Below are 13,299 nucleotides of genomic sequence, written 5' to 3'. Positions count from 1 at the left end.
GTCTTAATTTTGACACCATTTGGATCTAGCATGATGGAGTTATGGATTTTAGAAGTTGAGGAAAATTGCTTGTTCAATGGTGATAGCCCAAAATGACCTATAATGTTTCCTCTTACTACATGCCCTTGCAAGTGAAATTTGACCTTTATAAAAGAAGAAAAGTTGGAGAATTCATCTTGAAATTGATCATGAAACTTGGATGATATTTAAATCATATAAATTTAGTAAGTTATGGTTCTTGAAAGTTGACCTTCTATTTAGGGCACAGACAAAATGACCTATAATCTTTCACCATAAAAAATGACTTTCCAAGCAAAGGAAGACTGCTAGCTATGGGATTTGCTTGCTTGAACGTGTCTATATTTATTTGATGCCTTTATCTTCATGATGTCTGATATAGCTAATTGCTTGTTGATTATTGCTTGATTCAAAGTCCAAAGGAAAATGGGTTTCTATATGACATTCTTGTCTGTTGGATTGCATCCATTGATCAGATCTTTTTAACTCTTAACATTCAATTTTATGCTTAGGATGGCCTCTTCATCTTCTCCCACTTCTTAAATTTCAAAATCTCTCCCCCTTTTCAAAAACTTTATTTGCTTGTGTGTAAGACCCCAATTTTGTCCCTAAGATCCCTCATGGCATCATATCATATCATATCATTGCCTCAAGGATCATTGTGCACTTTGCTTCCTTCCTTGTGGGTGGGTTATCTTTTGAGAGTGGTCCTTGATCACCAAGCATGTTTTGCATTTGTATATCATTGCTTTTCATTTGTCTACTAACCAAAAGTACAAAAATATTGTCATCTAACCTTGTTACTTGCAGATGAAGCAATCAATAGTCAAGACAGTCAAAGGCAGCCATTGAGCAATAGATGGTGGCCATTCTGAAGAATTTGGGCACCATAATTATTCACAAGAGCTTATATGAGCTATGATATCATTTTGAATCAAGATCTCCAGTGGTAGAGGCTTGAAATTCATCAGAACATGGCTCAGTCAACTGAAACCCTAGCAAAGTGAACTGTGGTCAACTGTGCATTTAATAAGGGATTTGATGGTGGGAGATGGTTAGAAAGACCTCATTCATGTCCATACAAGTCTCATTTGACATTTCAAATATCATCATTGAGGAATTTGAGGTCAGATGAAAAGTTTCCCAAAATAGTAAGTGACCTGTAATTTCAAACTGCCAAAAATGGAAAGGTCTTCTCCTCAAATTTACATCATCAAGAAAGCTTCAAATCAAAATTTGTCCAACATGAAAGTTAAAGACCTTGCTCTTACCTTTCTAAAAAGTCCAAGAACATCCATTTCTCATTTGTGGTTGGCAAGTTATGATCAAATCATTGGCAATGGATTTTGAACTTCAAAGAGGCATAACTTTCACACCAAAAGGCCAATTCATGTGGTTCTTTTTGGAGCAATCTCCATTTGACATGCTCTATCATAATCATTCATTACATTTCATCAAAAATCATCACACAAAAAGTGCATTTTTCACTTGACTTCATTTTGAATTTTGGTGGGAAAAAGTGAATTTGAAAAGTATGCATGATTTTCATTCCAAACCAATTCAATTTTCCTTAAAACAGATTTTGTGACTTGCTGCAAGTGAAATTTACACTGTTCCATTGGTCACATATGCATAAGGGCATTTTGGCCAAATTGCATAACATGCTCATTTTCACTAATCCATTGCATTTTGCCTAATCATGTTTAACAAGTTGGATTAGTAGAGAGTATATAACCTTAATTCTAACAGAATTCAGTAACCACAACATCACAATTTCAGATCCAAAACCTTTTCATCTCAAATTCTCTCAAATTCTCTCAAATTTTTTCAACTCTTTCCATCGAATTTCTTGATTCCTCTTGCTCGCTTCTTGTTCTAATCATCATCTGCAGGCATTGTGAAGATCTGTTGAAGCAAGATTGTGCAGAATTCAAGCTGGATCGTGACTGTTGGAGCTTGAGCATGTTCATGGCAGTTGGAGTTTTAAGGAGAATCAAGCACGGTTGAGCTAAATTTCTTCATCCATTCATTCAATATAAGCTTGGAGAACATCTGTTTAGACTTGGAAGAGCTTGAATCGCGCGGATCTACTTCTGTTTCTCCAGCAAGGTCAGTTTTCGATTGCTCTAATTCGTGCAATAATGATATGCATCTTGTAAATCTCATCATGATAAGAACACTGAGCTTTGAATCCATTGATTTCGTGTTGTATTGAGGTAGTTAGGGTGATTTGAATGTTGATATGTGAAACTTGTTTTGGCTCGATCCGTTTGATATGTTTAGAGTTAGGTTAAATTGTTGCTTGATTATTGATGTGTGAAGTGAGAAGGTTTCAATGATATGCTTCTCATGAATTTCTGTGAGGTTTTGTTCTTGAGATGATGAATGATGATGAACACGATGAAGGCTAGGGTTTTTGTTTCCCAGATCGCTTTTGATCCTTCCTGGCCGAGTCTGCATGATTTTTGGTGTTTCTGCGCATGTGTTGGTCCACTTGTCATGTTCTCATTGGCTCACGTTTCATTTTAATGAAACGCGGCGTTTTACATAGGCGCCAGTTTTTTGAATCTTCAAACTATTTACGCATTTGCCATTATTCCATTCAATTTCCATTATTTCATTTTCTTATTCAATTTTTATTTCATTTCCATCTTGCATCTTCAAAAAATCATAGAAACTTCATGGCTGATCCAATTTGAATGGGATTTTTTTGCATTGATCTCCATTTTTCCTCTAGTTTTTTAATAGCATGAGAGCAAAAGTTGTGCACGGCCTGTTTTTCTTTTTGTCTAATGGTTTTGTTCATGTATGCTATTTGCCTATACTTTACCATTTTGATTATGAAATAATGATGGTGGATCCTATGGAGCTGAAAATTGACATGCATAATCTAGACTCATTCCTGGTCATTTCGGTATATAGTTTGCTATTTTTGTATTTCTGGATTGTGAGATATGATATGATCATTGGAGGTGTGACAATGTGTGTCACACCATTTCTTGTCCAATTTGCTGATTTTATTTTCCATGCCATTAAAATGCCAATTGCTCTGAATTTTTGCATGATGACACTTCTGGATGTCTAGTTTGAGCATGATGTTTTGTAGAATTTTTGGATTCATTTCCAATTTGTTTGAGATTTTCTTTGCTGTTTGATCATAATTGGACTTCTGTTGAGTGTTCAACTTCCATGATTTGTGAAATTCTTGTGGTTTATTGGATGGACTTGAAATTTTACACATGTGTTCTAGACATCTTGAAGTTCATTTTGGTTTTGGTTTGGATCATTTATCATTTGTCATCACTGTTTTATGTTTGTGTGAAGTTGGTGCACCATCTGTGGCCTTGTTTGAGTTTGTTTTTGCATACCATGACTTAGTGATTTTCTTTGACATGCTTCCACTTATCCAATTGCCATGATTTTTGGTGTGTTGCTCATTCAATGTGTTCTGTTTAGGCATGATTTTTCTTGGAATTTATTAAGCCATTCTTGATTTGATATGTTTGTGTTCATTCTGTTTGCTCCAATATGATTCCTACTTGCACACTTTGACATGATTTGTTTGTGAAATGGATTTGGTGCTTAGTTTTGATATGGGACCAACTGGACATTGCTCTTGATTGATTTAACTTGATTCTTGTGAATTTTCATGTTCTGTTTTAAATTTTTTCCTCATCTTTAACCCTAGGCTTTGGCCTAAGGGTTTGCCTCTCATGTTTGAAGTTTTGTTTCAGGTTGCACATACAAGTTACACAATTGATGATGCCTCATCTTGAGAGCATTTGATATTTGCTTTTGATTACTAATGTGTGTTTTGTAGGTTGAAGTTGATTCAATTGGGATTGACTTGTGGCTTATGCCTTTGCCTATATTGGTTGTCTGTTGCATTAACTGTTGGTTGATTGTCTGTATAATATACTAATTGTGTTTGATGTTTTCAGGTACATTAGTTGCTATAGTTTCTTTGTGAACTTTCTATTGCTTTGCTTGATAGCTTAAGCATTGAGGTATAACATCCTCTTCTTCATGTAGTCTGGAAGACCTGGCCTGTTACTTGGCCAGGCACCTGTCTGAAGTCCTCCTTAAGAGGATATGTTTGTGATTGTTTATCTTTGTCCCCAAGCAGGAAAAGTCCTTTTGATAAGGCAATTGGTTGATAAAAGAGATGTGTAGTCCATCTCCTACTATTCTGTGTGTCTTCCCTTTGCTCACATTACATGTTGTAGCATTGTGGATCTTAACCCAAGATCTATCGAGTCATTAACTTGTCGAGAGAGTTCCAACTTCCTGAATTCCCACACCTTCTATCATTTAAAGCTCTCCCTGACCAGGGATAAGAGCATGAGGCACACCCCTCATATCCTTTCATGTGCTTCACCTTAACTCTCAATGTTAAGGTTAAGAGAACACTTACCCCATTCCAGTTGACTTTAAAGTCTAACCCTTGCTTGAGCCTAATTGCTTGGATATAGTGTGTGCTAAATGACTTTGTTTGATTGATTGTTGGTTCATTTGTACATGTTTGCTTGTTTGCCTTTGTGCATTTATCATCATTAATTGTTCATTATTGCATGATCATCATTTCATATCTTTGTGATCCATCTTTGATTGCCCATTGAGGACAACTGTAAGACCATTCATTGGCCATTGTTCTCATGATTTGGAAGGGATAGAGTGTAAGACCATTTCATTGGCCACCTATGTCCATTGCTTCTGTTTGTTTGTTGTATGTGAGGATGCAATTGTAAGTCCATGTTTTTGGCATTTGCATTCCTATGATCATCCCGTGGAGGTTATAGTAAGCCCAGATAGATTGGCATCTGACATCCATGTTGTGTTTTGTCTTAGGAGATTAGAGTAAGCCCATTTATTGGCATCTGATATCCAGGTTTTGTTTTGCTTTAGGAGATTAGAGTAAGCCCATTTATTGGCATCTGATATCCAGGTTTTGTTTTGCTTTAGGAGATTGGAATAAGACCATTTATTGGCATCTGACATTCTTGTGTGTTTTAGGAGACTGGTGTAAATCCATTTATTGGTATCCGATATCCACCTTTGTCTGTGAGATTGGTATAAGCCCAACTATTGGCATCCGGTATCATTTGTTTTGCTTATTTGTTATTGCTCATTGTTGCCTATTCCTAAGGACACACTTGAATCATCTTCTATATGATTTCAAGAGGTGAACCTTTCTGAGAAGTTTTACACTCCATTATCCATTTACCCTCTTGGTCCTAAACCTTTTCACATGTTGCTTTCAAAACTTGAAATAATTGTTGTGCAAACATCTTCATGCCTTTTCAAATTAGAAACCTGGACCTTAAGTCCTTGATTTTCCAAACTCCACTTTTGATAATACTTCTTTCTGAATTGAATCTTAATCACACCTTGACCATCTTTTGTGAATATTCATAATCAATTAACTTCACCCATTCAATTGTTTTGTGGCTTTGTCCATTCTTGTTAACTTTTTCACACATTAGCCATAGGTTTCAATTACCATAGTGGTTGATGTAAACCTTACCTTATCCTTAGTTGAGTTGATTGTAAGTCTTCCATACTTATTATAGGGTTAACCCCTCACTAGTATGTTGAAGCCGTCCTCGCATGGTGGATTGTTGATTCAGGTTGAGTTTTCTCCCATTGGTAATGAAAAACCTTAGAGTTTGTGTTTTAAAATGAATTCACTAATTTTTGGAAATCTTTTAGCCGAACTACGACGTTTTGATCCTTACCTTTCATGGAAGGTACGTAGGCAACGGGTTCATCCGTTCAAACACAAAAACAATAAAAATTGTATATTCTCTTCTCATCATCCCATTCATGTTTGCACAATAAATATTTCATAACAAATAACATTTCATACAACAATTGTGAAAAGGGCTCCCTAGGAGTACCTAGGACGTTTTGGGTGCCTAACACCTTCCCATTGCGTAATTTACCCCTTACCCCGATCTCTGATCTTTTCATTAGTTTTCTACGTGTAAAACTTCTTAGGCCTTTGTTCGCTTTTTAGCCATTCCTTAGGATAAATAAAAGTGCGGTGGCGACTCGATTCTTTGTATGCTTTGCTTTTGATTTAATCAATAAATCATATAGCGACGAATACACCGCTACAGAAAAGTGGCGACTCTGCTGGGGACTTACATATCCTTGGTGGTATTGCCTACTTTTCACCCTTGTTGTGTGATATATTGTTTATTTGTTATTTGACATATTTTTGTACAATTTGGGATAACTGTATTGATTATAATATTTGAATTGCTTGATATACAATTGCTGTTTGCTTTGGTGATCTCTGTGAGATGAGTTCTATACCCGAACTCGAGTGCACCTTAGGATAGGAGAATGGCATAGTCTTGTTGACTGGTGTGGAGTATTCCTTAGCCAGTTGAATTGCGAGTCCATTCACTTGGTGGAGGTCATGTTGGATTAATAATGTCACACAAGTTATTTGTGGTTAGGCATTATTCTTTCAATCATGTGCCTTAGAAGCCAAGGACCTTAGTTTACCAAGCCCATCTTGGCCTATTTTAGGACGTAGTGCGGAGGTCGTTCAGATGTAAGATCTGATGCGATTGTTATGCGATACTACACTCACAAGAGTCTCTCTTGAGAATATTTTTGGAATACGAGTATTCGTTCCTCCGATAATATTTGAGAGATGGGACGATGATTATGGGAACCTCTGGTAGAACATGTCTGGCAGGTTTAAACCCTAATACACTCCCTTTGGGTGGTTCATAACCGAGACTCCATGTTCGTGACTCTCAGCAAACCCGTGATTCATGGTTGAGTCGTTCAGACATCCCTAATATCAATGGAACTTGGGTGTCGATAAGGTGTAAAACCTCAATCCACCAAAATGGATGGTTGATATTAAGGATGTTCGAGCCGCTTCATGTACCGTTAATATCAATGGAACTTGGGTGTTGATAAGGTGAAAACCTAAATCCACCAAAATGGATGATTGATATTAGGGATGCAATGAGCTTTCCCATGACCTTTGTTTGGTGTGACTTGCTTGATCCTTGAGTGTGATTGTTGCATTCATGCATTCATGCATTCAGCCGCATCCATATCATCAGATAAAAAGAAAATTTTCAAGGAACTCAAAGGAGTTTATTTGCAAAAAATTTCAAACATGGAAAAAACCGGATTTTTTTTTTACCTGATATATCTGATGAGATATTCTCATATACGATCAAAATGTTAATATTTCAAAGTTTGCAAATAAAACCCTCGAGTTTCTTTGAAATAAAAACAAGCATATGCACAAACACTTCATGCATCATTTGCATAAGCGGGTGTTGTTCTCAGCCTTTGGTCCTGTGGTCTGATCCCCGTGCTCTTCATTTATTTTGGAGATGCACTAGCTCGCCGGTACTGCACTGGGCTATCTCCGCCAGATTGATGGGTCATCTTGAGCTAGAGAATTGTGAACTCAAGGAGGAATTTGCCAGACTAAGTGCTGTTGATGGATTTATTCCTGGTTAGCCACCTGTCTTCCTTCTCATATATTGACGCTGAGGATGAAGTTGGAACTCCGTTCCAAGCCTTATCTATTGATGAACCAATCGAGAAGAAGTCTCCTTCATTTGCTTCCTATCGTGATGCGAAACTGGCCATTGAATGTGGTGCAGTTGCTGGTTTAGGGAATATGATTGAGCTTGAAGACAATAAATCCCGGGCTGGCATTGGCTACTGTTCTGGGGCATTTAATGAACAAGGGTTGTTCAAGAGTGGAGGTTTCATCCATGCTGAACAACCTGAGGAAGAAGCTGCTACTATCTTGGAAGAGGATGCAGAGGAAATGAGCAACTTCATCATACCTGGTGGTGTCTGCCACAATTGGGTCGCTGTAGATGTTCCTACAGTCATCCATAGATCAGAGTAATGGTTCACTTTGTTCAAAACCCTTCTCCCATGCCAAAAGGAGAAATGATGACATTGTTGGCAGCATTTAATACAATGATATTTTCATTCAATTAATGCATTGTTAAACATTTGTTTTTCCATTTGTTTTCACTTTTTGCTTTTTGCATGAAATCAGTGATCACAAAAAAACCCATAAAAACAAGAATAAAAACAGATTTTTCATCTGCATAATGATTTGCTTGTTTAAATTCTAAAGTTTTTTATTAACCAAAATCATTATGCAGGGATTTCTAAACCCATTGAACATAATGATCCAACGCCATCTCCCAATCTTGAATTCCTTGTATTTGAGGCAGAGGAAGATGATGTTGAAAGGGATTCCTGATGAGATTACCCGTCTTCTTGAACACCAAAGGAGTTCATTCAGCTGTATCATGAGAACAAGCAAAATAGTCAAACTGGTGCATTACAAATGTAATGAAAAGAAAAAGAGAGAGGGTGAAAAAAAATAAGGAAAAATCAAAAAGCAGGAAAAAAATTTTTCAAAAAAAAAAGAAAAGAAAAGAAAAAAGGAAAAAGTATACCCTCAAATTCCAAGTTGACTGATGCTGAATGGATTCAGAGTCGTTATGACCAGCTGAATTTGATTGAAGAGAAGCGATTGACTGCCATGTGTCATGGTCAGTTATATCAGCAGAGGATGAAGAAAGAATTCGATAAGAAGGTCAAGCCTCGTGTGTTCCGAGAAGGTGACCTTGTGCTCAAGAAAGTTTTGTCTTTCGTACCCGATTCCAGGGGCAAGTGGACTCCAAACTACGAGGGTCCATATGTTGTTAAGAGAGCCTTTTCAGGCGGTGCTTTGATGCTTACAACAATGGATGGGGAGGATTTCACTCCTCTTGTGAATTCAGATGCAGTCAAGAAATACTTTGCCTAAAAAAAAAGTATATGCAAATGAAAAACAGAATAGCTCGCTAAGTTGAAAACCCGAAAGGGCGGCTTAGGCAAAAATGAGTGTCTCGGTGGAGAACCCGCAAGGGTAATCCAGGCAAAAGTTAGAAGGATATTTGCATCCCGCTAGATTGAGTACTTCACTCTGGAGCAATCTAGGCAAAAATTAGGGATTTGGCAAGTAACTGTATCCTGACAAGACTTTCTGTTCCACAGCCGTCTTTTCGTCAGAGATTCTCGATTCGTCGTCAACTGAAGCTTCGGATACATCGAGATTCAAATTGGTAGAGAAAGGATCATTATGTTCAATGTAGCCCTCTTCCAATATATATCACTGATTTCAAATTTGTACAGATCTATGGAGTCTTGCCATTTGCAAGCTACCATTCCATCAAATCAATTTGAGCTTTTATCCAAGTATTTGCACTCTTATTTGTTTCAATTCAACAAATGTTTTGCATGTTTTAATTTATAAAATGTCATTGTTTTAAACAAATAACATTTTTTCAAAATTTGTTGTTTTAAACATAGTGAACATTCACAATGACAAAAGGATACCTAAGAATTTCTCAGTGCTCTCCCAAGGGTGGCATGGCTTCCAACAGGTAAGACATTTGTTCATATTCCTGGTTCGGTTGTATCCTGTTTCTCCAGTGTTGTTGAGGGGGTTGTTCCCCAAGCAGAGCTTTTGTAGGGGTTGTTCCCCAAGCAGATGTTGTTGAAGACTTCGGTTGCTTCTCCAGCAGTTTTCTCTCCCCCAGCATGGGTGTTTTCCCTTTGGAAGTTTCGGTAATTGTTGGTCTGAGACCCCGGTACCCTATCACTCTCCCCAGTGCAGTTGCCAGTGGATTTGTTGCTTTTCTCTACAGCATGGTTGCTTTCCCGTTGAAGATTTAGTGGTTTGTGGAGTGATATCCCGGTACCTTACCACTTTCCTCAGCAATGTTGCCAGAAGGGTTGTTGTTATCTTTCCTCAGCATAGTCGCTAGTGGAACCTGTGATATATCGCCAAAGCAGAGTGCTTGTGGAAGACTTCGTTTTCTCCAGCAGTACCCTCTTCCCCGGCCAAGTCGCCAGCGGAGTTGCTACATCTCCCTATCAGTGCGCTTATCCCTCCAGCAGGGCAGTGATTGTGTTCCTCCTCAATAGTTGTGGATGTTCTCCTCAGAAGGTGTAGCATTTGGTGGTTGATCCCCAGCTCTCTTCCACATCCCCAGTGGATTCCTCAGTGGATTCCCCAGCCGTCAGTAGATTTGTGGTTTGGTGGATTGTATTCGTGCAAAATCCCCAACGGAGTTGGTATTCCCCAACAGAGCCAGGATTGTATCTGCAATAATTCCCTCGGAGTCTCCATCAGAGCTAGTATCCTCGACAGATTTGCCTTTGTGGCAGTTCCTGCTTGTTGAGACCTCTGCTTCCCCAGTAGGGTCGGTTGGTGATCCATCACCCAGAGATTTGGTTGATTCCCTGATTGCTTTTGATTCTCAGTAGAGTTGCTTGTGCAGCCAGATTCTATGTTGGATGATCTGTTCTCCCTCAGTGGGTTGTTCCCCAGTGGAGTTGCGTGGATTTGCTTTCATAGCAGTTCTTGCCAGTGCAGTGACCTCTTGTTCCCCTGCAGATATTTTGGGATTTCTCCCGTCTCCCCAACAGATTTGTCTTTGTGGCTGTTCATGCCTGTTGTGACTTTCTGTGCCAGTTGGGTTGTTGCTGATCCATTACTCAGAGATTTGGTGTTTCATGATATCTCTGATCCTTTGCCCCGCAGATCTTTGCTTTGTAGCATTGAAGATCTCCAGCAGATTGGCTTTCCAGTTGGTTTTCCCCTGGAAGTATATTACCGGGCGTTTGATTCCTGGACCTGTTGTGTTAGCAATGTCTGTTTTGTCAGCATTCATCAAACATAATACGCATATTCATGCATATCCATAAACATTCAGATATTCATGTTGCATTTTTTGCCATATATCTTTTGTTTGTTGTTCCCTGCTTTAGTGATATAGATCTCTTTATAGATCTTCCCAAGCAGATGTCGGGTGTCTTAAATCTCTCCATATAGAGTCAGCACCATAAGCAGAAAGTGTCTGTCATTCCTTCTGCAGTTCCCCACCGAGATTACCCTCGTGGACGACGGTTTCTTCCGTTTCCTCCCAACACATATATTGGGATGGATTTTCCTATTGAGTTATATCCTCATTAGGACGTGTCTTGATTCAGTCTGTCTTTTCGGATCGATCCCGAATTGGCTACTTGTCAACTGTTTCTTGTGCTTCCCTGTGGAATAAATGAATGAACTGCCCAGTAACAGGTAATAATTCTTTTATCCCCAGCGGAACCTTTGTGGGCCTCTACCCAGTAACCGATAGTTGTAAGTCCTATTTTCCTTGCCTTTTTGGCGGAATTGGTGGTTATATACCTTTTATTCCTCGGCAAGAGCTTTTGGTTTTCTACCCAGTAGTCGGTAGTCGTAAATCCTATTTTCTCGCTCTCCAGTAGAGTTTGTGGTTTGTTATAAACCCTATTTTTGTTTCCCGTGCGGATTTGTGATTCTTTACATCCCCACGCGGAGTTGTTGGTTTTCCACCCAGTATTCGGTAGATATAAACCCTAATTCGTGTTTATCCCTACCAGAGTATGGCTACTACCCCGTATTCAGTCGTTGTAAGTCCTATCTCTTTTCCCCTAGCAGAGGTAACCTTTGTGGTTCGTTCTGGTTGATTGGTGGATTTTGTGCTGTTATGGTTTTATCCCCAATAGAGTTGGAGTCTCTCTGTGGAATAAGTTGAATAATTGCTCAGTATTTGGCGTTCATTCACCCTATCCCCAGTTGAGTTTGTGGTATTCTACCCCGTTTTCGGTAGTTGTAAATCCCATGTTGTGATTTTTCTCCCTAGCGGAATTTGTGCCTTGTGGTACAGGTGGATAATTGCTGGCTGCTAGCAATTTTATCCTAGTTGAGTCTTTGGTTTTCTACCCAGTAGTCGGTAGTGCTAACCTCTTGTTTCCTCAGCCAGAGTTTTTGGTCTTCTACCCAGTATTCGGTAGTTGTAAACCCTAATTTCTCCCCTTTGCAGAGTTAACCTTGTTGTTCATCCTAACCGATGATGGTTACTCTTTGTGGTTATCATCATTCGTTGTTCGATGTTGATATTCCTTCTTTTCTTGTGGTCAATTGCCGTATGCTCGCAGTTGTATCCCCAACAAGTCTTCTGGATCATTGCCGTATGCTTGCAATGTTATCCCTTTTGAAGTCGCCAGTGGGTCTTTTCACCGTTTGCTAGTGATTTGTTCCCCGGATTATTGATTGTGTATCAATACATCCCCAGTAGGTCGTTGTGGGTAATTGCCGGATGCTTGCAATTCATCCTCAGCAGATCGCCTTTCATTTACCCGTTTGCTTGGTAATGATTGTTGCTCCCTTTGATTGGTCATCTTTGTATACCTAGTTTCGGTATCCCAATGCCTTTCTTTTCGGTCGATTTATCCTTTGTTAACCCAGTAACCGGTTGTGGATAATCTTCCATGCGAGTATATTATTCACGTTCTGACGGTAATGGATAATATATCTCATGCACTCTTTAGTCGAAGCCTTTTGTGTTTCCCTAGTTGAGTAAGATTCGTATTTCCTTGGTGGAATCGAATATTCCTTTGTTTTGGATAATTGCCGGATGCTTGCAATTTATCCCTTTGAGTTATCTTTCGTTTACCCGGATGCTCGGTATCGATTGTCTCTCTTTTTGGTTAGTCACCTATTATATGCCCTAACCGGTATCTCAGGTGTCTCTTCCTTTCGAGTATATTATTCACGTTCTGACGGTAATGAATAATATGTCTCATGCGCTCTTTGGTTGGAATCCTTTGTTGATCTTCCCCAGTAGAGTAAGATTCGTATTCTTTGTAGAATCGAATATCCATCCTTTAACCAGTTTGTGTTTTGGATGATGAGTGTTTTGGCATATATACCAATCCACGTTTTCGGTCGATCACCTATTATATACCCAGTAACCGGTATCCCTGGTGTTTCTTACCATGCGAGTATACTATCTACGTTCTGACGGTAATAGATAATATATCTCATGCGAGTATTCTATCCACGTTCTGACGGTAATGGATATTATATCTCATGCACTCTTTGGGTTTGTGTCCCCAGTTGAGTAAGATTCGTTTTCCCGTTGTGGATTCGAATGTCCATCCTGTAAGTCGATTTGCTTTTTCAAGCCCTCCTTTCGGATGATGAGTGTTTTGGTAGTAAAAACCAATTCACGCCTTTGGTCGGTCACCTATTATATACCTCGGTATCCCTGGTGTTCCTTCCTTTCTGCTCCCTATTATGACCTTGGTCCCCTGTGGAGTCAGATTTTCCTGAGTTGATGTGCCTTTTTCAGGTCTTTCTCAGATGTTTGGTTGATTGATATCTCTCACCCTTATACCGGTCTTAGATATTCATTCTTC

This window comes from Lathyrus oleraceus, chromosome 2, assembly GCF_024323335.1.
Source record: "Lathyrus oleraceus cultivar Zhongwan6 chromosome 2, CAAS_Psat_ZW6_1.0, whole genome shotgun sequence".
Classification (NCBI taxonomy): domain Eukaryota; kingdom Viridiplantae; phylum Streptophyta; class Magnoliopsida; order Fabales; family Fabaceae; genus Lathyrus; species Lathyrus oleraceus.
The sequence above is the reverse complement of the archived record's forward strand: the minus strand, read 5'-3'. Positions refer to the sequence as shown.